General features: G+C 40.8%; 1 protein-coding gene across 8 annotated transcripts in view; it reads left to right on the top strand.

Annotated features, from left to right (window-relative positions):
* Nfib (nuclear factor I B) overlaps nt 1-23,968 on the top strand; it is a 224,547-nt gene that overhangs the window by 77,767 nt on the left and 122,812 nt on the right. The window contains exon 1 of one of the 8 annotated variants that reach the window (XM_060365779.1): nt 9,261-9,283. The exons of the other annotated variants lie outside the window; for them this stretch is intronic. The gene's annotated coding sequence lies outside the window, so the exon portion shown is untranslated. Of the gene's footprint in view, nt 1-9,260; nt 9,284-23,968 lie in introns of those variants that run through there. 8 annotated transcript variants of the gene reach the window in all.

Genomic DNA, 23,968 nt, shown 5'->3' with positions numbered 1-23,968 from the left:
AATGGCTTTGATCAGAGTGTTAGAAGCTGTATGTTGTCATATTTATAACCGTCTGTTCTCAGACATGATAGTGTTCAATTGATCATCCTTCTGGGAGTTACAGAAACGTGATTTTTCTTTTTTACCTTGAATTTATTAGGTCTGGAAAGAATTGCTTCTGTCTGTGTGGTTCATAGCTTTACAGTGTGGTGTATGGGTTAGTGGCCTTGCTGTTGGGCAGCCTGGTGGGTCTGTGCTAAGAGGATAGCATAGGCAGAAGAACTCTCCTAACTAATGTTGGTGTTTGCCACTAGTGAGAGGGGTCAAAGGAAATGGGGAAAGAAAAAAGGAGAGAGGAGGGGGAAGAGAGAGGGAGAGAGAGAGAGGAAGAGAGAGGGAGAGGAAGATAGAGGGAAGAGCAAGAGAAAAGGAGAGAGAGAGAGAAGGGGGAAGAGAGAGGGAGGGAGGAGAGATTCTGGAAGTCCTCCAGGAAGAGGCTAGGAGAGAACTTGAGGACAAATGCTCCTACTTGGAACACATACCAAATACTGGATATTTTTTTTAAGAGAAGCCAAAATTAAACACAGTAGAGCTTACTGTTTGCTAATCAGCATGTGTTTACTTTCTCTTCCAAAACTGAAGTTGCCAACCAATACATTTCCTACCCAGTGCTATGAATCTGTCCAAATAAACATGGGAAGTAGTGAAACAATGACACCACACAAAAAACGTATCCTTGTTCATTAAATAGGATCCAAACATTCTCTGGAATTTAATTCTAGTTGCACAGTGAAGACTGTTTGGCTCATGAAGGGAGGCCAATGCCTTCCCCTTCCTTAGTCTACATGGATGAGTGAGATTTTAAGTGACCATATAATTCTGCCATGTTGTCCTAAGCTTAAACGAAAATGGCTCATTTCAGCTCAGCTTCACTCACATTTCCACTGCACTAGAATATTTTAGTTGTGGCATAATCTTATGATAACATAAACATAATGTATAGAATTCAGTTTTAATCTTGGGCCTAAAGTAGAGATCACATGACAAAAGTTTCTAGGATGACATTAAGAGTTGATCTCTCTGGAGTGCAGAGAGAGGTTGTAAAAGGAGGAAACTACTTTGTTGTGGTTAGTTTTGAAGAATACAGTAGAAAACAGAATCCTTAATTAACATTGTAGAAAACCATCAGTTCATAAGACTGACAATTTACATAGGCTGTTAGTACACAGCTCTCTATGAAAAGATCATGTGTAATCCACTTGTGCAAGTTTCTGTATGCTATGGAAAGACAGGATGGAGGCATAGTTATTACTGGGCTATATCATTATCATTACATTACAAAAGTTTTTTATTTTTATTTTTTTTTACAGTATCTAGTAAAGTCTTGGGATTGCAGTTCAGTTTCCAATTTTCTATGAAAAAAAAATCTCCTTAAGGAAATAATAAGATATCAATCAGTTATTTTTTTATTGTGCCTTAAATAAAATGCACTTAGCTTTTGTCTTTAGTGTCATTTAAAACTCCTTGCATCCACTGGCACACCCACAGATTCCAGCATATAGAAACCATGATCATAGTGGGTCACAAAACCAAATCAAAATCACAGATGTGTGAAAGGAACCTTTTGGGGAAAGGAGGTATAAGAGGTTGGTTGGGATGGTAGGACAGGGGTAAGAGGCTTGACTGTGATGGGAGGGAGCAAAGGGGTTGAGAGCAATCAGGATAACTTAGCTACTTGTCTGACATTTTCAGAGAACAGATTTAAGGAAAGTTATTTTCGAAAAAAAAAATATATATCCAAAACATAGAAACAAAAACAACAGCAAGAACTTGTGAGTTTTGCAGAGTGCCAAGGCCAAGCTGGTGGTGTATGTGAAGGCCAGGCACTCTTTCTGGTTCCCTTCTCATACTCCCTCTCAGTAGTAAAGCTCCTTGGCCTTTCCTTCTGGGCACCAGCCCAACAGAAGGTGGCTGTAGCACCTAACTGGGGATCGGCTACACACTAAAGTTAGAATCCTCCCGTCTGCACAAATACTGCGATATCATATTAAAAAAAAACCCAAAATATAAAATTAATGATCTGACCAGACTTACATCTCATATTAATTTGGTAAATGGCATATAATAATAATAATTATAAAGAAGTTTGGTATGAAGCCAACACTAAAGTATGTGGAAACCCATTGTGATCTTTTAGGATGAGATAACCATGTCAGAACTGTTGGACGAAACATGTATGAACTTGGTTGTTGTCTTTGCGATTTAGTCAAGTCATTTACTGAAAAGGAGCTCTCACATAGGCCCACTGTCAGCAGCAGGACCTGTGAGGAAGCAGGAGAAATTTCTAAATCAGTGCACATCCCTTCATGGGCTCCCTCCCCAGCTTTAAACCACATGCTTCGGACAGCACGGAGTGAAATATAGAAAGTTAACGATAGTTTCCTAAACAGTGGCGTTATAGCTTTTTCAGCACTCAACACGGTTCTCAGCAAACTTGTCAGTATAAGAAAGCCACACGTTCTGTGCAGCTCTCTTCCCTGACAGACACATCAGGAGCACATCTAAATGCATATATCTGTACATTTCCTGGTGTTAGGAATACATAGAGTGAGAATAGTTTGTGCGTTCTTCACATGGAAGAAGAAACTGAGATCTTCCAGCATGGTCCTCGAGTCCAGTCAGGAACTTGGAAGAATGTGGGGTGGGAAGGCAATGGAGTCTGCCATAGTACATTCCCCCGATCTTATACTGCAAGTGTAAGAAGTGTGTGCAGTTAAGAAGCGGTCAGTGGTATTTGGGAAAACCTGCAGAGTGAAAATGCAAGCATTTATGAGCAAAAAGGAAGAGGCCCTCTATGGAACTATGAAATCTCAGAAATGGAAGGTAAACATAGGAAGGGCAGTGTTGTTCCAGGAAAGCATCTAACGTGTCTCTCTGAGAACACAGGAACTAGACAACGGTAGGAAAAGACAGCGCTCCAGTGGGAAAACCGTGTAGAAGCTTTAGGAGTTCCTCAGAAGCACCACAATAGTTGGTGTCATTTGTTTCCATTGCCAACTCATAAACTATATTGGTTTAAAAACCCTTTTACTTATTTTTATTCTTATACAGGGTATTTTGCTTACAAATATGTCTACACTACACCACATATGTGCCTGGTCTTGTTGTCAGAAGAGGATTCCCTGGGACTAGGGTTGCGAGCTGTCACTTGGATAATTGGGACTAGAACCTAGGTCTTCTTAGTCTGAGCCATTTCTCCATTTTTGTTTTGTTTTGTTTTTGTTTTGTGTGTGTTTTAGTCTTATGACAGCCTCTGCAATGTTCCATTGGAGTCAAATGGTCATTTTCTGCAGTGACATATTTTATTAAGTGCCTGCCATCAGTAAGCCTCTAGCTTATGAACTCATGAATACAAAGATTGCTGTATTTGAACTCTGAGAACAGTAAAAGACTAGAAATTAAATTGTTGAAATTAAAAATTAAATTAAGTGTTCATCCAAATGTTAATTATTCAGATTTTTTTATACTCCCATTTTTTGATTTAATGATTTATTAGTTATTATTTTTAATTTCTTGAGGCAGGGTTTCTCTCTATAGCCATGGCTATCCTAGAACTCTTTTCTGTAGAGCAGATTAGCTCTGAGCTCAGGCATTGCAGCACCACACCTGGCTTTATGATACATTGATTTTTATCTTAATCTAATTCTCATCTTTCTAGATACCATTTTCAAAGGTATCTAGAAATATTTAACATGCATTAAATATAAACATTTCAGTTAATATATTATGCATTGGTGTGTTTAATAATGTTAAATTAGTTAAATTTGCGTAAATTAAAATAGTAATTTCAGATGAGTAAATGCATTTTGAAGAAATTAACCATGGGTCTCCTTTCGCCAGTCCTCTTCTTCCTTGTGCCATCACTCCAGGAGGATGCCTCTCTCAGCAGCCCCTTTGTTACAGGGAATCCCACTGCATATGTTTGTGGTCCTAGTTTGATACAGAGGAGACTAATCTCTGCCATTTAGATTGCAGCATAGTTCTTTGACGTTTTTACTCCAGAGTAACTTTTCCAAGGTATGACAGTTTACAAGTCAAAGGACTCGTGGCTTCCATGCTGGATGTTCCAACTCACTGGAGGTTCCCTAAACATCCTTCCCTTGACACCTCACACAGTCTTAGAGCACCAACTCTCGCTCTGTAAATAACTGCCCATAGGTGTTGTATGTAAGATGATGGCACAGAGGCTGCTCCCTGTTTAATATGAAAGCGTGTGATACTGATCAGGGCGCCTCAGGGTCATTCATTCATATGGAATCCATAGGCTGGAGGGTGCTGCAATTCCTAGACTCACAGTGCTGATTAAATCTGTTACCTCTTCTGCTCACCTTCCAGTATGTATCTACAACAGACTCTCAGAGCCCTGGGCTGCAGGGTGCCTAGTATGAAAGAGGATCCATTCAATGCCCTAGAACTCACAGAAAAAGTCAGGCACTGCCACAGGTGCCTATATCCCCAGTGCAAGGAAGCAGAGACAGGTGGACCCCAGGAGCTTGCTGGTCAGTGGGCCTGGCTGAACTGGGAAACCAGGTTCAGAGAGACCGTCTGAAGAAAACAAGGTAGAGAGTATTAGAGGAACACAGAAGACACCCGATGGCTTCCTGTGGCCTCTGCATGCTTGTGCTTGGGCACAGGAACTCACACACAGATTTGCATTTCAGCTATTGATCCTCCGGCCTTCCATAGCTTTTGATGACAAATTGCAAGGATTTTCTCCTCCTGAAAAATGTTTTGGTCTACTTCTGAGAAATACTTTCTCACCTGAAAATACTAGCTTTCAATTACCCCAGAAAGGATAAAAATAATGGGTTTTTGTTTGCTTTGTTTCCATTTGGAAATAGATTAAGTTGCTTTTGTGAGGATTTCATATATTTGCTGCTATCCTTTCCATCTAAAATTCATATTAGTAAAATGTGCTGAAGAGGAGTAAGATATATTGGTCTTAGGGAATGCCCTAACCTTCTTTGCACTGTTTTTTTTTTTTTTTTTTTTTCTGACTTGCTTCTGTATCCAATCAAGAGCAGACACAGCTTGTATAAGCAGAGACAGGAGGCAGAGGCAGAGTTCCCTCCTAGCCTGTCCTGCAGCCATGCCTGCTTAGCTGGGTGCGAGCAGGCAGCCTTGGTCTCTGCTTCAGGAAGTCCTGCAAAGAGGCCATGTGCACTGCTGACTTCTATAATCTATCATAGGCTGTAATAGTTGCAGGGGAGAGCACAGAAGCAAACAAATTGAAATCGTGTTTAAGTAGAGTGAGATAAATAGTTCAACTTGTTGTAGGACCTTGCAACAATGTGGGAGTCTCTGACATACAAAGAGCCACAGAAGATGCAAAGACCCACTTCCGTTACTCCTCAGTTTGCAGCTTTCGAGGCATTATCTATCTTAGGAAACAGTCGGTTCTGGGAGCTTGATCCTTAGCTTTCTATATCTTTCTTATTTTTAATCTATGTGTGGGCATGTGTCCGTGTGTTGGTTTGTGCTGTGAATACAGGTATTGTGGAGGCCAGAGGTATCTGGTTCCCCTGTAGCTGCAGATACATGCCCTTACATGAGTGGTTGGACTTGAACTTGGGTCCTGGGGGAGCAGTGTATGTTCTTAACTGCTGAGCCATTTCTCTGGCTCTTGCATCTCTATCTATCTGTCTGTCTGTCTGTCTGTCTGTCTGTCTGTCTGTCTGTCTGTCTATCTATCTATCTGTCTATCTATCTAATTAGTTTTGGTGTTGCACTTTGAACTGAGGACCTCACACATACTCAGGACATACCCTGCTACCAAGCTACACCCATAGATACAGAACCTTTAGATGGATCGCCAGACTTCGTTCTTAACACCTGCCAGTCTTTCTTATCTTGGCAAAGTCCGTGATATGCAGTAAGTCCAGTGGCTTTCATGTCACGTTTACTTATGTGCTGTTCCCTGGGCATAGGTGGAATGTTCTTGCTGCTGTCATCTTTGCTGGTGGCAAAGGACTCTGTGTAGTCTTCAGCAAAAAGGCAGGCCAGAGTTCAGCCCACGCTGCTTTATGTTAAGTGAAAATTTCCATCGGAACAGGGTCATAATCTCAGTGCAGATGTTTTATGGAGTCTCATTATTGTCCAGAATTGGCTTTTGGATGAGCAGTGCAGCCATGAAGAAACAGCACAAACACGATTGAGTTGCCCACCGTGGCTTACGGCTTTTTCTTCTTATCCTCCCTGAGCCCATTCCATTCGAACCTTGCTGTGGATCTCGCTCCTTCCCGCTCTGCACCTTTAGTTCATAATAAATGAAAAGATAAGAGCAAATAAATGACTAGAGTCAATCCCCAGCTCTCTGTCCTGACTGGAGGCTGGCTTTGCCTGAGGCCTTTCAAACTGTTGTTGTTGGCGAAGACCTTGTTTCTTTCTCAAGTCTTTCAGCCACACCGTGGCCTTTCACAACCTGTAAGTCCTGTAATACTATATTTTGTGAAGAAAGGAAAAATGAGATTTTCTACCCTCCTTGCTTTTGTTAACCCATTCTTGTTTTAGGCTTCAACAAAAAGGGTTTTGTTAACTGGAGCTTAAAATCGGCCAGCTCGCAAAGTATTCTCCCTTTTTATGCAAGGAGGATTAGCTTGGTGTGTTACGCAGCTCCCTTGTATGAGCCATTCCTGTGTCCTGTCATAAGGTATATAATTACTGCACTTCACATCAGCAATCCTTCTTCAGTTAAGACTGGCTTTCAACCTCTCATTAATATAAATCATACCGGGAAGGTAGAAAATACACCTTCAAAAAGAACCAAGTGTTAGGGAGTTAATCTGTTCTTTTCATAATAGGCCCAGAGTAAATAATTTTTACTTAGTGCTTTTCTTCTCTAAGCAATCTAAATAGCTTTTGATAAAAGATCAGGTACCTGGATTGCACAAATGCACAGTGTTTTCTTCACAGGGTCAGGCTTCCTGCTTGATTCCGGCCTCCCTTTTCTCTCTGTCACCCTTGAACAGTAAAGTGTATAATCCTCTACTCTGATAAGACTGTCTCTCTGTCTTTCTCTCTCTCTCTCTCTCTTGCATACACACACACACACACACACACACACACACAGAAGCTTTTGTACATAAATTCAGTAGCAGATTATTTTTATTTGGGGCCCTTTCATTGACACTTCTTATCCTGATCAGATAACAGTCTGAACTCAAAAACATCTCAAGGAGTGATTTTTCTTTCATGGACGAGAGTCATAGGCAAAGTATTTAAATATTCATGGTCTGCTTCTGCTTATTCAGGAGAGGCTTGCTTTGGTGTAGCTATCTCAGTCCTGTCTGGTAGCTGAGGTTAATCATCTCCTTGCCCACCATTTTTACCCTCCGAGTGTGTCATCTACAAGCCTGCTTTAGAGATTTAGGAGAGTTGATTGCAAGAAGCTCAGTCAAGGGGGCTGCTGGGAGCAGGGGCTTGCTGGTCTATGGAAAACATCTCAGATTATTTCAGATCCCAAAGGCCCAGGCTGTTTGATCTAACCTGAGCTCATCTCAGCTGACAGGTTCCTCTCCTCTCTCCTCTGAGCGTCTGACCTGTGACTCCAGATTTTTTGGACAGACTGCATTGCTGCCCTCATGACCTAGGAGAGGCCCTAGCAGAGAAGTCTTCTGGATACTCCGATTCTGTTAGCTCCTTTCTGAATGACCGGAGCCCTCCTTCTTGATTAGCTTCTTTAGGTGTACAGATTTTTGGTTATGTTTATCCTAGATTATATGGGATATATCCACTCACTTTTGAGTGAGTATATGCCCTGTGTGTCTTTCTGCCATACACTGTGACTTTTTGCGGCATATATTTATTAATACCTTTTGGAAAAACTCAGGAAGGTTAGACCAAGCCTTTCTTCCTTGATGCACTCTAAGCTCTATGAAGACAGGACACACCCCTGCCCGCCATGTATCATCTCATCACATAGTTGGCATGCAGTTGAAGATGGGTGAACGAAGGAACGCCACAATCCCTAGCCACAGATTTCTTTCAGTTGTACTGTTTGAGTTCTTTTGTGCTACTTTCTTATATCGTCTGAAAAATAACACAAGGTGGAAGTTCCTTCAGGCCTGCCAGCCTTTCCTCTGAGAAGCCATCAATTACTACACGTTATTGATTGAATTCATATCACATGCTCTTGTTTTAGTATTCAGCAGGCATTAGTAACCGCAGGAGTAGGAATAAGCTGAGCCTCGGACCGATACCGATGGTGGTCTGGGGGTTGGTAGTGCAGCAGAGTCCTGTGCTGGGCTCTGGAGCTGAAGGGGTGGGAGCCCAGAACATGGAGAAGAATGCAGATGAAGAGAGAAAGGTTCAAAGTGAAGCATGCCTCACTTCAACAGTTTATGCTGAGAACCCTTTCTTCTTGTCCAGTGTTTGAAAAGAATCTTTTGTATGCCAGGGGCTTTTGGGGGGAAAAAAAACCATGTAATTTAAGATTTACGTGTTGAGAATTTCATGCATGCAGTGTGTTTTTATCATCTCCATCTCCTGCTCTTTCCAAGCCACCAGCAAAAACCCATCTCCCTCCCAACCAACTTTATCACCCCACTACCACCTCACCTCTTCTTCTTGTTTACTCATTGAATCCAGTTTGTGCTGCCTTTACACACATGGGTATGGGCCACTCACTGGAGCAACCTACTATCAGTCGTACAGTCAAAGAAAAACAACTCTCCCTTCCCCAGACATCATCAACTCCCCAGCTAGAGGTAGGGTCTGTGAGCCTGTCCCCATCCATGCTGGAATTTGGAGTAGCTTGGTCTTGCTCAGATCTTGTTCAGGTACCCTCAGATGCTGTGGATTCATGATTGCAAATGGCCACGTGGTGGCCAAAGGTCAGCATTTCACAGCACTGTTTGTCCTCCAGCTCTGGCATTCATTTTGTTCCATGCTTTGGGATGTTCTCTGAGTGTAGTGGGGAGAGGGTTGATACGAATACACCATTTGGGGCTGAGCACGCACAGGAACTTATTTTCAGCACTTCAGCCACTTGTGAATCTCTGCATTCACGGGTGCCCACTGTAAAAAGCAGCCTCAGCTCACCGAAATTGAGAGCAGCACACAGGGAAAAACTTAAGTGTTTAGAAGGCAGTCTCACGAAGGGACCATCTGGTGAAACAACACCAGGTTGCTGTAGGCCCCAGGGCCACATAATTTCATTGAAGGCGCCACTGTGGCCTCAGTTCATACTATAGAACCAGCCTGATCGTCTCAGAATCGCAGCCTCTCGGTGCTCAATTGGAGTCTGGTGAGTGGATGAATTTACCCTGTAAATACTCGATCTCACGTTTGTTCTAATTCTTCTTAAGCCCCCCTTCTTTAGAGTCAGAATTCCTGTTGGTCCTACTCATATGATATTTGAGTTGCAATCAGGGTTAAATTATGCGTTTGTGGGCTGATATGGAAACCAAACTGCCCCATCGGCTGCTGTTTCAGTAGGGGAATTTGCTGTGTTGGAGGTTGTTGGCTCGCCTATGGTTTGGACCACTGCTGGTTACTGAGTTGGGTATTGCTTGTGTGAGCACACAGAAATGATATGAAACTAATTTTCTGTATTCTCTTGTGGTATGAAAGAGTACCTCTTTTTTGTTAATACTCAGTTTAAATATCTTTCTCCATGTTCCTTCTCCCATTAAATTCTGCAAGGTATTTTTATGAGTGGGTGGCAAATAATAATAATCATAATAAAGTTACCAATTAATGAGAATTTTAAAAGAAAAAAGTAAGAGAATTCCTAATCCAAAAATGTACCATCATTTTATCTTGAGTACTAAGAACATACATTATATGGGTTACATTTGGGTTCACATGGAAGAAAAGCCACATTCCTATGAACTCCAATAAAATTAAAATATAAACATAGAGAGACAGTATGGGCTGAAGGAAGCCAACTCTAAGATCCTTTTGTTACATCGTGGTAAAGCTTGGCTGGAAAGCAAGCTTTTCCGTGCAAAAAGTTTCCAAAACAAAAGTACTCTAATTGGCAAGCAATTTAAATTAATATGTAATTAACATATCTCAAAGAATTAAAGGAAGAATGAAATGCTTACTGTTTGACCGCAAAAACTGAGTGTGGCTTTTGCATGTGAGTTCAAGAAGGACGTTAGATGGTTAAGATGTGGAAATGGAGAATCATAAAGTTCATTTTGATCATTTGAAGGCTTTGATGTAGGTGTTTCTCCTCTTATATAATTACTGTCAGAGTCAGCTTCAACATAGTATCTTAGATTCATGTCTGTTACTCTGTGTAATAAATAAGATAGGGGAAATGAAGTTGGATGACTCATCTGGTGAAATGGAGAGAATTAATTATTTTCACTGCATTAAAGTAAAATTTTACATTTCGAGAAGTATGGGTTAAGGATGGGGAGTATACAACAGGTTAGCATATCTAGTTACTAAATGCAAAACTCTGGGTCCAGTGGCTAGCACATAACCTACACCCCCAAAGTATTATGTTAAAGCACATCAAAGATTTGTGAAGAAAATGCATATGATCACTTTAAATTCATGTCATAGTAGTGCCTTGATGGTGTCAAGACTCAAGAATTTGAGTGGGTGAGATTTCGGGTTCCGGCTTTTGTAGTTCATTTTCAGCACTAAGTTGGGTTAGCTCTTGGTCAGCCTCTTTCCTCATCCACAGCACTGCCTACCTTCATGGTTTGTATTAAGAGTTAAAGCCAACTTTTGTGAAGCTTCTTGTAAAATGCTTGCTTATAATTAACATCTATAAATGGCACTCATTATCAACAATTACATGCCACAGGAGGAAGTAGATATTAAAACGCGGTTGCAATACTTTTGTTAATTTTCATTTGGTAATCATAGATTTAGGTTCAGGGAAAATACTCAGTTTATGAAATTCCAGGTCTGCTCCGTTTTTTTGTTTTTTGGTTGTTGTTGTTGTTGTTGTAGTACATTAACGTTATATTTCATATTAATACAAGTATTCTTTTTTCATATTAATGCAAGTGTTCTTTTAGTTTTTAGACCTAAAAGTAGAAGTTTCTAATTCTTTGTTGATTTTTAAATTTTATAAATTCACTAACTCATTAAGTAATTGGAGAATACCAGCCATAAACTCATCCTGTGGAACACAAACTCAAGGATGTCATAGTTTAAAAAGGTTGGACCAGAGAGATGGGTAAGTGGCAGAAATCTTTGAAGAGTAAGCTAGCTTGTAAAACTGTAAGATTTCCTGGGCACATTTGGAAAAGATTTCACTCCCCTACCACTAACTGATTTGAGCTATGACAAAACTATTGGAAATCTGAACAGGGTTTCTTGGTGTGATAGAGCCCTGGCTGTCTTGGACTCGCTTTGAAGACCAGGCTAGCCTTGAATTCCGAGATACACCCACCTCTGCCTCCAGAGTGCTGGGATCAAAGGCATGTGTGACCATTCCTGGCTTCAGTTATAATTTTTAATCTCTGATAAAGTTTTAGAATTGTTTGAATAACCCAACTGTTTATTTCTAAGGTGTTTTTTTTATATATTAGTCTAATATTAATCCAAAAATGTGATTAGCAATTATCTGATTCATTCTAAATATTTGCTCGTAAAAGGTCATCTCACATGTGTTGTAAAGACTTATGTGTTGTAAAGGCTTATGTGTTCATTGCTTTTCTTGACAGTGTCTCTAATAGATATTAGTGAAAATTGTTCTTCAAATATCATCTATCAGCTTATTAAAAGGAAGATGATTCATCTCTTAACGAATTAATAGTTTAACCTTTTGTTAAACAAAGCCAAATTATCATTAAATGATTATAGAAAAGCAAAGGCTCTTTAAAATGTATAGTATGTACGTTTTCAATTAATTGTTTTTTTATGGTATAATAAACAATGATAGGCAATTTAAGTCTAAGTAATATAATTTCTTAACTAGTTTTGAAAGTGTTTTAAATCATATTTTAATGATTTTACTGAACTTTAATTCCACAGGAAACAGCCCCTATTTCAGGAGAATAATCAAATACTGTGTGTGGTTAGTATAAAAGAAAAAATAGTGAGACTAAGGCATGGTGGTGCATACCTTTAATTCCATCACTCAGGAGATAGAGCCAGGTTCATCTCTGTGAGTGCCAGGCCTGCTAGAGACAGGAAGGCCCTGTATCAGCAAGAACAAGAAAAAACAACAGCAGCAACACCATTAATAAATAGTAAATGAACATATTGGTTTAGACCCCTAAAGACTGGCATTTCTGATTTTTTTTATTTTTTATTTTTTATTTTTTTGGTTCTTTGTATGCAGAATTTTAGCAAAGCCCAGATTGAATATTTGAAAAAAACTAGGTTTGCTTTTAAGTCACAGGTGAACTTAGCATGCTTGGTAACCTTTTGTTATTTTCATTTCAGACTGTACTGTTATAAGCAATGAAGTTCTTTCCATATTGTTTCCATAGAAAGAGATTTTTCTCATAAATCTGAACCCATGAGCCCACAGATGACCCGGCTAACATACATTGCTCTGCTTCTGCCATGGTCAATTCTTGATCTCAAAGATCTCATAAAGTGCCCTGTTCTTTTGTGGGGGGAATACAGTGGTTTTAAGGGTAAACCTAGTGTCAGTGACTGGACTCTAAAAAATGGCTTGCTTATTTAATTAATTGCTTGTTTTTCTGTCTACTTAAGAGCATTTTTTTTAGATAAAAGAGCCCTCTATACACAAATCAAATACACTCCAAAGTAAGGTTGTTCTTCACCTTTAAAGAAATGTTTCTACTCCCATTTATATATGCAATTTAAAACTGTTAAACATGTAGATAAGAGGGTAGAATTTTACTATGAGTTGTGGGGTTCCGTGGGAAGGGCTACTCAAAGGGCTGGGGATGTGGGTTAGTGTTAGAAAACTTGCCTATTGTGTGAGTCCCTGGGTCTAATCCCAGCTAACACACACACACACACACACACACACACACACACACACACACACACAGCTGGTGCAGAATTATAATTACGTAAGACAGATTTAACCCCAGAGAATGTGCATGCAGCATAAGGACCACAGTTAGTAATACCGAAAGTTTGCTAATTAGAGAGAAAGTTTGTAAGCGTTTTTATAAAAAAGACGACAATACTTTGAAAGCAAACTTTATACATTTGGAGAAGCACTCAACGTTCTACAAGATGGAGTCCACCTATTTTAGAGCTAAGTGTAACATGACAATGGTGAACACAAAAAGAGTGAAGAGATTGAGACAAGGCAGGGTGTTCAATTGCGATCATGTATGTCCCCCACCCCATCCTTTTTTAAGGACAGTTTCGATTCAAATACCCTCTTTGCTTCTTAGCTATCTGTTTTAGAGATAGCATCACACTTGTCTATTATTAGGGAAATAAAGCTTCCCCCTGCGCCTATGAATTAAGGACTAAAAATTAACAGTGGTGGCAGTGAGCAGGGGTCTTTAACAGATAATGGTACGGTTTCCTGGATAGCCTACAAATTATTTTGTACCTTATTTATGCCTCTTTACAAAGGCTTTCTGTGTAGAAATGTTTCAAGAGCTATTACTTGTTCCAGGAAATATAATAATGAGATTAGAGGAAACATAATGAGGAAGAATATTTTTCTTTTCCTCTATTTTTCTGAGTATGTTTCTTTCAATACTGTTTTAGATTATTTGTAGGCAAGTGGAGGTAAGTAGAAGCCTTTTTTCCAGGACAAAATTGGAGAAGAGCAAACTGACCAATGCATCTCACCTGAGTGCCTTAATGAGGCTGAAGACATGCAGGTCCAGGAAATACTCCCAAGTTATCTGGTGGGTTCTATCAGGCAGGACCTGGTGGGTTCTTATTGCCCTGTCTACTGGACAGGACCTGGGGGGGTTCTCAGGTCCTGAGAACCAACTGTGTCTATTGGACAGGACCACTTGCATTTGCTTGTGAGGTTCATATTTGGTAGATTTAGCAGAATAGAGTTAGGACTGATGAAGATCTCTTCCTCCTTTTCTTTCTCCTCTTTTCTTTGAACTTGATGTGTCATAATTTTACCTTGTAATGGAACACTCCTAATGAATTATACAATAAAATAATTAAGAAATAAAAGAAGTCTCATGGCCATTAAATAATTAGTGGTTATCACACACACACACACACACATACACATATATACTGTAAAGATTTTTAAAATTCAGGAATCAAAATTTTAAGCTGTGTTTTATTTAAATATTGTATGAGGGGAACATGGAAGTGAACCAGACTTGCTGAAATTGTTACAAACAGGTGCAAGTCAGCAAAACAATGCAGCAAAGGCGTTAATTTATGCTGTTCATCAGAGTTGGAGTCTTACAAAGTCATTTGCCTTAAGGGTAGTGTTACTGAAGTGTGGACCCACTTGGTCAATAAGGGCAGTAAGTGGTCTCCAACTGTTCATTGAGACTGGAATGGGGGAAAAGATCTTTGAGGACATGGATGTCAGATGATGCAGTGATATCATCCTGCATCTAAATGTGTCAGGGTGTATCATCAAATGCCAACAAATGTATTGCCTTAAAGGAGTCTCTGGTTGCAAGCTAGCCTGTGCCATGTAACTGTGTTCTCTGCCCTGTTGATGCCAAGAATAAAGTCAGTGTTGAGCCTGGGGTGAGTTCTCATCTGGAGGCTAGGGCAGGGGTGGGAGGAAACTGTTTAAAGCTCCCCTTCGTGTTGTTGGCCGAGTGTAACACTTGTGGGTATATGGTTTCTTTGCCAGCCATTGGAGGCTGCAGCCAGTTCTTATAGGGTGCTTGAATTTTTTTTCCTGGCCTTTAGGCAGCGAGGGCCCTTTTCATGTTTTTAAGCTCTCTGACCTGTCTTCTGAGGCAAGCTGGAGAAGTCTCCCTTTAAAAAGCTCTTTGATTATGTCAGATCCACTGGCATTAAGTACCTTTTCTCAAGTCTGCCATCTAATCTCCTCTGGCGAATAAAATCTATGGTATTCACGTATGGGCCCATGGATTGTGGACCAAGAAAGGAGATTGCAGTGATCACCTTAGATCTGCCTTAGGTAGTAGGTAGCTCGGATGTTGTGGGTGTCTGAACAAGGAAATTCCTGCTCCAAGCAGGGCCTTACAGTGTAGAATGTAGAAAGCATTTTGGAAAAAATATAGACTGGAATAGATGACAAAGAAGGAAGTCTTTGCAATATCAAGATATCTGAAAGGATCAGTGTGCTGGTAATGGTGCTTCGGGGATCAACAGAAGGATGCGAAAGCAGGTCTGGAGCAGCCAGGAGTTGATTTCTTTGTGGTTTTGTGGGGAGAGGTAATTATTAGAATGCTAAGCAGGCAAACTCTTCACGTCTTCGTTTCTTAAACAGGGGAGCCTTTATCTATATGAGCTTCAGTTTCATTTTTAAAGGAAATTCACTGCTTCATTTATATCATTTATGCTAAGAAGAAATTGAAGAGATCTCTGGATCTTTCTGATATACTCATTTAATAATTGAGAGGATTATGAGCTTAATTAGGGAAAGTGACATGCTCACTGATGTCTTAAGTAAGTATGCATTTAGAGAAGAAATAAGTGCCTGGTATATAGAGTGATTGGAAGGCATTAGAGGCGTGCCAGAGGGCAGCTTGTTCAATTACATCAGGGTTGTAGCAGCAGGGATCAGCTTGACTTGGGCTTTACCAGAAAATGCCACAGGAAGAGGCTGTTCTTAAGCCCAACTTGACTCTCAATGGAAGGAAGTAATGCAGAGGCAAACTGTGTACATACAGCTAGGTCTGCAATGTTGGGGAGTCAGAGAAACTTGGGAAACAGTGTAGGGCAGTACCTTTGGAGGCTCATCTATTTGAGGAGTATGACTTTTCAGAGATATTTTCTCTTATTAGCCCCGATTGCAAAATGAAGCTATTATGGCCAAATAAATACATAATAACAGACTTATACATCAAAACAGTTGACTGGCAATCTTATGTGGTCCCACCTAGTCCATAGAACTGTTGTGAAAAAGCATACTTAGCCTAGTATCTTCCGTGTGATCAGAACTGCATATCAGTAACTGTGACATCGTAAATACTCAGAATTTGGAATTTAGGAAGCTCAGAATTTCAAATGATGAGAATCCTTTCTGTTGAGATGCAGGGCAGTCACCATGGTAAAGAAGGGGGTTGGATTCTAAATGAACTATGAGACTATCCAGCAGAAGCTGGGGTCCAGAGGGCAGGAGCTACTGGTGTGTCAGCATTTGGCTTAGTCTGAGAGTACGCCATTTACACTGAGGTCCTAGAGGAGCTCACAGACTTGAAGGTAAGGAGGGGATGGGCAGGTGGACAGAGTGATGGCAGAGGATGAGATTCTACTGTGTAGTTTTCACCACAGGAGGAGTGGGACCCTTGAGATGTAGAGACCTGTTTGTATCACCCTCATTTCTAGTGATGAGAAGGTCAAGAAGAGAAGAAGGAAGTTTCACTTCGATTTCATTGAAAGAGTGAGGAGAATTTTTTTAGGGATGAGTAAGAAGCTAGGGGAGGCCAGGAAGGAGAAGAGGAAGGGTAGGGAGTGGAAGGTTTGCGTGTTACGGGGCATGATATGGAGCTGCTGGCAGTGACTACAGAGCCACCATCATTCTGAGAGTCAGTGGAAAGATCTTGGCTCCCAAGCAAAGTTCTTGATTTCTCTTGAGCTCTGGTGCCTTGCGGATTCAGTTGAGGCCTTGCTTAATGATATTTGAAGAATCCATAACTTTCATCCAGTGATACAGCATTATAAATGACATTCAAAGCATCTCTCTAAGCCGTGGAACCACAAAGTGCAGACAGTGCCACAGAGATGGTTTTGTCTTGTTTGTGCTACACACACTAATTTAAAAACTGTTCTTTCGTGGCTTACTTCGCAGTGGATTTGCATATCATCATTATTTATAATAAATAGTAAGATGAACTTTAGAAATGTTTAGTGATCCTTGCTGAAGAGAATTCAAGATCATGTTCCGTGATTTTGCCTTTGTTTCACCCGCAAAGGAGAAGAGCCCACTAGACATAGTAAGGAGACGATGACTTGACTGTTCAGTAAAGAGTGTGCTGGGGACACAGGCCTGATGCTTGAATGCTCTTCTGAGCCTGAAGGTGGAGAGGAATCCTTGGTACAGTTCTTCTTCTCTCAGGGAAGCATCTATTTCTCAGGCGTGGAACCACTGCCTCCAGAGTCATTGTGCGGGTTCCAGTGAAATTAGTCAGGCTTCAGGAGGATTCATGGTACGCTGCTTTTGAACCACAGCCTCCATTCCTCTGTGTAAACAAGAACTTGCCATATTTTGAACTTCTACTTTCTCTGTTTTCTATTTTCTTTTCTTCCTTCTCCTTTTCTCTCCTTTCCCCTCTCCCCCATTAAGCAAGGCCTTGTGCATGCGAGGTAAACATAGGCAGTGCTATTGCTACTGCTGCACTAGATCTCTAGTCCCTTATTTCTTGAATCTATACACTATAGTGTCACGTGTTCAAGGTTTTCGCCTGAATTTCTGCCTAGAGTGTTGGTAAGCAGTTAGAAACCTCTCTAACTTCATATTTAATAAAACCTCTAGGAAATCAACCTCCTCTGTAAAATACATATAAAACAGAAAAAACCCAAATGAGCAAAAATCTGGCCTGAGTAAGTATGACAGCAAGTGTAGAGTTGTTTGTAATTTCCAGACTAGATGAGTCTGTAAACTAAAACAGCAAGCTCAATCTTTAGGCTCATGGTTTTGACATCATAGCCTAAATTGTGTCTTATTCGGAAGAATGTCTTTACGTCAAAAATTTAAATATATTGTCACAAGATGAATAACATATTAATGTTCTGAGGTCTATGGAAAACGTCATTTTTAGCTATGTGCCTATATAATAAATAACATTTATATTCCAGATATTGTTACTTAGCTGGATCTTAGATTTTTTAGTTTTGTTGAAAATGTTGATAATCTTAAGTATAAAGAATCAAAACAACAAATCTCTAGGCATGTCAGAAGGGAACAGTCATAAATTGTGCCACATTCTGCAGGATTCAACATTTAGGAGAGTGGAGGGGCTGATACCATCAAATCAACTTGAGCAATGTCTATGAGTGATGTAGCGACCCCTTTATGAAGAACTAGCGCTTGAGAAATGTTTTTGTGGTGGGAAAATGAGGTCAAAGGTGTCTAGTTGAAGCTGCGGGAGGAACTGAGAGGGTGGCTTCCGTCCCAGAGGGCACATGCTTCTTCACAAACACACCACAGTGCCTCCAAGGGCAAACATCACAGATGGGAACCTGTCTTTTGATGATTGGAAGGAGGGTGGCTTGTTCTCACATTGAGTTCAAGTGGAAAAGGGTTAGCACATTTCAGATGCCAAAGACCCGACTTAACCTGGACAGTAGGAATAGCTTCTTCTGTTCCTCAAAAAGGACTCCAGTAAGCCGAAGAACAAAACCACATATAATGAAGGGAACTGCAGACTGGCCTCCTGGCCTCCATGGTCATCAGTAGCCCAGGTGGCCAGGACCTCAGCTAAAAGTTGCCTAAGAGCTCCTTCCAGTTTCTTTAGGACCCTCAGACTCCCACACTGTTGTCTGCAAGTCTTCACAAGCTGCTCTGAAGCCATGGTGGCTTGGACACAAGGTCGGCCCGTGGCATCTGGGTTTCATCACTGGTGCTCCAGGAGCCCGGGAGAGCTCTGAAGACAGGCTGGCTTTGAGGTTATTCAAAGTTACATTCTTGAAAGGATCCTGGACATAAAGCAATCGAATGTTTATAAAATGTTATCATTTCCGTTTCCTATCTGCCCTGCATAGCACTCTGTGATGAGGTTTGTTCCCATCTCTTAGACAAATGCTCCTTCCCTTTGAGAACATGTCTGCCTTTTCAGGGCTGCTCAGATACTCACACCTCATCATTCTCGCTGCCTTTCTGGGAAAGAGTGATCCTTGCCTCCTTCTGAAAGTGTCCTTAGATCCTGGTGATTCACAGACTCTCAGCAAGCATGGAAGAAAGGGAGCCTGGGGCATTAAGACAGCTCTCTAACCAAGTACTGGGGTAGAAAGGCTTGAGACCCATACACACTTGCTTAACTTAATTTTTCTCTTCACCCAGATGTACTCATATTTCTTTTTTATCTCAGTGACATGTGTTTTTTTATAAGTGTTCTCCAATATTTCAGATACTGAAACAGAATAAATGAATAAATAATAAACATTAATTCAGTGAAATCCTATCTTAAGTGAGATAATCAGCAAGTGACTTTTCGGACCAAGATTTGATGACTCTTCAGAATAACATAGGCTTAGAGTTTGCATAGTTTCTGTTTTGCAGCATTATTAAATAATTTCTGAATCTTGTATTTTATTTTGATTGCTCATGTCCACACCAGAAATAATTTGTACAGCACCTAATTTAGATTTTATGTGCTTTAAATAGGAAACAGTGGGAGTTGGACATAGTAATATGTTAAGTACATAACATAAGCTACATAAGAGAAATTTGTTGCCTGGAGGCTCTGTAAATTAATACTAATGTTTTAGTGGGAGATTGTGCAAAACAACCAATTTATTGAAAATAATATAACTTTACACTTAACATACTTATGGATTCTAATATTACTGAAATCCCATGCCCATTTTTATTTCAGTCATTTCAGTAAATATTCTGCTAATATTTACTAATGTGAGCAGGGAAACTTGGCTGTTTTTCTGTCTGGTGCATAGGATCAAATTGGTCCTGCAACTGTGGTAATGGGGGACAGCACACCTCTCTGGGGTTCAGTTTTTGTGGGGTTCATCCTGTCTTCATGCTTCCTTCACACTCACCAGTACACATCCAAACACTGAAAACTGTCATTATTACAGAATTTCACTTTCCACTCCCTCTTTATTATTATTTTTATTTTTATTAATTACAGTTTATTCAGTTTGTATCCCCCCCTGTATCTCCCTCCCTCTTCTTCCCAATCCCACCCATCCTCTTCCTTCTCTACCCATGCTCTTTCCCCAGTCCACTGATAGGGGAGGTCCTCCTCCCCTTCCTTCTGACCCTAGCCTATTAGGTCTCATCAGGACTGTCTGCACTGTCTTCCTCTGTGGCCTGGTAAGGCTGCACATACCCTGAGGGGGAGGTGATCAAAGAGCAGGTCAATCAGTTCATGTCAGAGACAGTCCCTGTTCCCATTACTATGGAACCCACTTGGACACTGAACTGCCATGGGCTACATCTGGGCAGGGTCCGCTCCCTCTTTTCCAGGACACTACGGCGTCGCACAGTAGCTTGGAAAGAAGTATGTATATAACTTCCCCATCTGGGAAGCCTCCTTTACTTGTTGATTTTTATGGTTTGCACATGACTACTAATTTGAAGTTCCTTAGGTATTTTACCATTCATTTAAACTTACATGTAGTGGAAAAAGCTAAGGTGTTGACCACCAGCCATGACTGTCACAGGCAGATTCAGACACCTCTTCTTCACAAAACAAAAATCTCAATGCTAACTGTTATTCTTAACTAAGTTTGAAGTTGACTGCTTCCACTACAGTGTAAAGTGTGCCAGCTTTATTACCATGGCTAAGAGTGACGAGAGTCCGACCTTTACTCTGCAGCTACCCCGTGCAGTGGACTTCCTGTGCTGGGATTTGGAATATGGCAATTCTAGGACTGTGAAGGATCAGGACACTGATCTATGTTACAAAGCAAGCAGATGGACAAATGAATTGAAAATTATTTTCTCAATTATCCTTTTTTTAAGGGGCTGGAGAGATGGCGTGGTGGTTAAAAGCTCGCATTGTGCTTTCAGAGTTTGATTCCCAATGCATCCATGCCGAGCAACTCAAAACCACCTGTAACTCCAGATCCAGGGAATCTGATACCTCTGGCCTCTGGGCATCTGTGCTTGCACGCACAGACGCGCACCCAGTCCTATACATACCCATAACTTTAAAAAAAATAAGAAAATTATGCTTTAATAATAAGAGTAATTCTTGTTTTTTTAAAGCACAACTGTAGCAGCACACAAGAAGTCACAAATGACACTGACATGTAGATTCATTCTCATTTATTGTTCAGAAAAAAATAACCCCACTCTAATAAGTGGTCCATCTTTGTCTTGCTTCTTGAGAAGGATCTTTGTAGATAATATAATAAAGGAGCAGGTTTATTTTCCCTTATGAGTCTTTACTCCACCTTGTGCTGAGTATCTGACTGAGGCCCTCATGCATTGTATGATGGAGAACAGTTCTCTAAACCAGATAATTAAATGTTTCACACATCTGTTTAGAGAGCATTCCATCACCAAATAGACAATCCCTTCCTTATTTATTCAGTTAACCTTAATCATGTATTCTTAAAATGACCTTCAGCTGGTATATGCAGATAGATAGTCACCTAGTCACCTAGTGATGCTGCTCAGTTATCAGTTTCCATGTTTTATTTAAACTAATAAATGGGTCAAGAGATGATATCATTCAGTCTCCTCATTCTATTTATGTGCAAGCTCTACTCATTTTGTTGTGGTTGTTACAAATGCACTACCTAGTCTACCGGAAACTGGGGTGAAAGTTAGTGTCTTTGGAGATTAAGTGAAAGCTGCTGTAGCCATTTCTCTTTTTGCCTACTCTGCTTATCGCCTCGTTAATGAGCTTGGCATAAGATCACTTTTACCCAACTATGTACCTTGAGAAATTAAAAGTAATGCATTTACTGAAAATAATTACTGTGTATGCATAGAAGTGAGGACTGAATGTCCTTTGTACTGTTCCTTACTGTGCCCTTTCATTCTTACATTTAATGCATTTTTACCTATCCTTTTTCTGTTTGGGGCTGAAATTGAACCCATGTCCTTGCACATGCTAGGCAAGTGTTCTACCAATAAGCCCTTGTGTCCATATATACACTCACCCATATGGACATACATATTTTATCTGGGTAGGATCTGTTTAAGTTGGTTGCATAGGGAGACCATCTCTGTTGTTTGGTTCTCATTCCTGTGTGTGCTGCATTGTAGATAAGCAACTTAGAGTAGGATATTCACAGTTAATGTCATAAAGATAAATTTCAAACAGAAAAGAGAATTAGGGCCAACGAAATAGAACAAATAGAATATCGGAGACCAGCAGAGTACAGATTTATGTAGCTGTAGAAACTTCAGAGATGTTCATTGCTGGATAATAAGCACCATATAAAGAAGAGTTTCCTGGTAGCCAATATAAAAAAAAAAGAGGGTACAATTAAAATCTTAATATGGAAAGGAAGGTACAGTTAGCAAAATACTTATAGGTTTACATATACACACATACATACACATTTCAATCTGAGGGAAGAAAGTTGGCTAGTTCTTAGAGGAAAGCTCTTTGTCTGGGTTTTGGGGTCTGGGTAGGAGGGTGCCGGGAGCCAGTTGAAATAGAAGAGGTGAGAATGGAAAGTACATTTGAGTCTCCTCAGTACACACGTGTTTTCCAGCTCCGCAGTGCACCTTCAGCATTGCTGACAAAACTCAGAGGGCCTCTTTCAGGAGTAAAGGCTTCCCGGATGTGATAGCAGGGCATTAAACTGTTCACTGTTTTATTTATTTATTTATCAGTTTCCATGTTTTATTTAAACTAATAAATGGGTCAAGAGATGATATCATTCAGTCTCCTCATTCTATTTATGTGCAAGCTCTACTCATTTTGTTGTGGTTGTTACAAATGCACTACCTAGTCTACCGGAAACTGGGGTGAAAGTTAGTGTCTTTGGAGATTAAGTGAAAGCTGCTGTAGCCATTTCTCTTTTTGCCACTTCTGAGCAGTGGTTGTGTGTTATTGTGCAGGTCCTGGCCAGGAAAACACATTGCCATGTGCAGGCATAGGGCCTTCAGAGAAGGGTGCAGGGTAGAGGAGAAGACATCGAGAGAAGACAGGGTGTGTTCAGCGCAGCAGGAGTTCTCTTCGGGAGGTCTGCTTCTTAAGTAAAGGGATGATGATGATGAGGCTGTGGTCTCCTTGAGGGATGTAGAGTGTGGCGTGATGTCAAAGGACCGAAGCTCTGATGGAGAGTCTGACAGTGGCATTGGACTGTTAAAAGACATGAGGAAAGATGCGAGTGAGAGGATGATGGGTGCTGAATGTGGAAGACTAGGACAGAGGGAGTGGGAGGTGGGGCATCCACTTACTGACCATGATAGGTGTCTGAGAACAGAGGCAAAGCAGAACAGTTAAACGCCTAGAAATGTTAGGACAAAGGGAACCGTGCTTTCTGGCCAGAGAGCACTGTGTGTGTGTGTTGAAAACTTCAGCTGAGAGAAGGCTTCCTACAGATGATGGTTCTAGGTGGAATCCTGAGAGGAGTCTGGGTGGAGACCTTGGATGCCCAGGTGCCGTTACATATTAAGAACTTTGGACTTCACACTTCAGGAGAGTGGTGTAGTCCATTTACCCCACTTCATCACCATGTGGCTGCTCTCCTAGTGTGGTCTTTGGGCTGCTGGCACTGGCATCATGTGGGCTCCTGTGAAATGCAGAGACAAGGTCCTGCTCTGACTTGCTCATGGTCAGGGTCCTGCCCGGAACCCTGCTCTAGAAACTGCTGGAATAAGTTCTGAAAGCGATTCTCAGGCTTCCCTGCGCTAGAAACTGCTGGAATTAGTTCTGAAAGCGATTCTCAGGCCTCAGAACCTTTGATATGCATGAAAGACGACAGAACTAGTGTAAATCCCCTATCTGACCCAGGATGGGGGACCTTGGTAAGCAACTCATCATTTCCTAAGGCTCAACCTATACAACAGCCTCCCTGCTGAGGCTTTCTGCTGTAGAGGTAGTGACAGGTCTTTCGTGGTATTCTTTCTCCCTTCAAAAACAATGCTTACAAAGGTACAAACTGGCTCAGGTGAATCACATGGAGGAGGCTGGTGGAATTTTTGGTTGTTTTTCCGCAGCGCTTTTGTGTTTATATGTGTCTGGGGCTGGAATGGGGAAGAAGGAAGTAGCCTTTATCTAACTTGAGCTAATTATTCTCCAGGCATGAGCTTACC

Source organism: Meriones unguiculatus, chromosome 12 (assembly GCF_030254825.1).
Source record: "Meriones unguiculatus strain TT.TT164.6M chromosome 12, Bangor_MerUng_6.1, whole genome shotgun sequence".
Classification (NCBI taxonomy): domain Eukaryota; kingdom Metazoa; phylum Chordata; class Mammalia; order Rodentia; family Muridae; genus Meriones; species Meriones unguiculatus.
The sequence above is the reverse complement of the archived record's forward strand: the minus strand, read 5'-3'. Positions and strand labels throughout refer to the sequence as shown.